The following is a 2500-nucleotide window of genomic DNA, read 5'->3' on the forward strand; positions in this document are numbered from 1 at the left end:
CAAGCCCACTTGGAGTGCACGCCCACACCGAGGTGCAAGCATTGTCCAAGCAAAACCCATCCAAGAATGTCAATTTGACATCCCGCTCTCACTCCTTGCCCGACGTAGGGGCCCGGCATTCCATCGATTTTAACCAAACCCTTCCACCAAGCAAGAAGCAATCACAAGACATCTCGTATCTTCACGAACAAGCCCGCTTGGAGTGCACGCCCACACCGAGGTGCAAGCATTGTCCGTGCAAGCCCATCCGAGCATCAACTCGACACCCGCTCTCACTCCCCGCCCAACGGTCGGACGTGGCACTCCGATAAAACCCGTCCACCGAGCACAAAGCAATCGCAAGACATCTCGTATCTTCACGAACAAGCCCGCTTGGAGTGCACGCCCACACCGAGGTGCAAGCATTGTCCGCGCAAGCCCATCCGAGCGTCAACTCGACACCCGCTCTCACTCCCTGCCCGACGGACAAGCCCATCGTTATGGCCAAACCCCTCCGCCAAGCACGAAGCAATCGCCAAGACAAGCACACTTGGAGTGCACGCCCACACCGAGGTGCAAGCATTGTCCAAGCACGCCCATCCCGCTCTCACTCCTTGCCCGACGGTCGGATGTGGCACTCCGGCCGAACCCTTCGCCCACCAAGCACAAAGCAATCGCAAGTTATCTCGTCTCCTCACGAACAAGCCCGCTTGGAGTGCACGCCCACACCGAGGTGCAAGCATTGTCCGCGCAAGCCCATCCGAGCATCAACTCGACACCCACTCTCACTCGCCGCCGGCGGCCGGAGGTGGCACTCCGCCGGCGTCGACCCCCCAAGCATATGTGCCCATGATGGGCGCAATGTGCTTGAAGGGTCGGCGCCGCGGCATAGGGGTACCCCCGCGCCCCGCCCATGCAGGCAGGTCGCCCCCCTATATAGTACATTCTGGCTTTTTTGGGTCTGGCAGGCTTGCATATGAAAAAGCCGAAATGTCACACCATGCCATAAATCTTGATTGTGTTATTATTATGACCGGGACTTGATTGTATTATGTTTTAGACATTTAAATGAGTGTGGAAAACAAGTTTCATAATTTTTGAACCAACCAATAATATTTTATGAATTTTTATTGTTAAAAAATTAAAAATAATTTAAAAATAGTAAAACGTTTCCAAAAATTCTAATTTTTGGAGGACATCCTTTGTTTACATTGTTTAGCTCCCAGAAAAAATTTCATAACAATCCAAGCACTAGAACATAGGTTTGACATCACATTTGTGTGTTGAGTGGGCATTGCGGCACCCTGCGCGCGCGGCACCCTGCGCGCACGCCCCACGCAGACGCAGGGCCATGCGGCGCGCGCGCCCATGGCCGTGCCGCATTCGTGCGCATGGGGGCGCGCATGCTGCATGCTCGGTGGGCATGTGGGCATGCACGGTGGGGGCACGGGTTTGTTCCAACAACCTCCATAGAGTTTTTTCCATGAATTCTAGACGTGGGTGGTCACGCCCAACGCAGACGCATGCTGCGCGCGGCTTGCGCGCACGTCCCACGTAGACGCCTGGGCATGCGGCGCGCGGACACACACCCGCAGACGCATGCCGCGCTTAGCACTCTGCGCGCACGCCCAACACACGCCTGAAGGGCATGGCGCATGGTGGGCACCCTAGGCGTTCGTGTGCAAGCCTCGGCCATGGGCATGCGGCGCGCGCCCCACACACGCCCCACTGCAGTCGCCTGGGCTTGCGGCGCACGCCCCACACACGCCCGTAGACGCATGGCGCGCGCGGCCCCCTGCGCGCACGCCCCCCGCAGACGCACGGGCATGCAGCGCGCGACTCACACAAACCCACTAACGCACGGCGCGCGCGCCCATGGCCGTGCTTTGTACTCGAAGGCCTCGGCCTTGGTCCTTGACTTGCACACGAGCACACTATCTTATTCTTGGGCATTCAAAGATGATTTGCTTCAACTTTTTTTCTAGTCCAAAGCCAACCCCTCACTAACACTTATGTTTTTCGTCCTTTTACATAAGATATAACCTCCATGGCAATTGGAAGAAATAAATGAGTTGTGTGTGGGTAGGGTCGAGATGAATCTCGGTGGATCTTGGCAACAAGGCTCATCTGCTACTTACAAGCCAAGCACGCACGCCCCTTAGACGGATCCCCACGCTCGCACAAGCATCGCGTGCGCGGCACCCTACGCGCGCGCCCCACTGCAGTCGCATGGGCTTGCGGCGCGCGCCCCACACACGCCCGCAGACGCATGGCGCGCGCGGCACCCTGCGCGCACGCCCCCAGCAGACGCACGGGCATGCAGCGGGCGACCCACAGACGCCCACTGACGCACGGCGCGCGCGCCCATGGCCGTGCTTTGTACTCCAAGGCCTCGGCCTTGGGCCTTGACTTGCACACGAGCTTCCTATCTTATACTTGGGCATTCAAACATGATTTGCGTCAACTTGTTTTCTAGTCAAAGGCCAAACCCTCACTAACACTTATGTTTTTCGTCCTTTTA

This window comes from Cucumis melo, chromosome 4 (genome assembly GCF_025177605.1).
Source record: "Cucumis melo cultivar AY chromosome 4, USDA_Cmelo_AY_1.0, whole genome shotgun sequence".
Lineage (NCBI taxonomy): Eukaryota > Viridiplantae > Streptophyta > Magnoliopsida > Cucurbitales > Cucurbitaceae > Cucumis > Cucumis melo.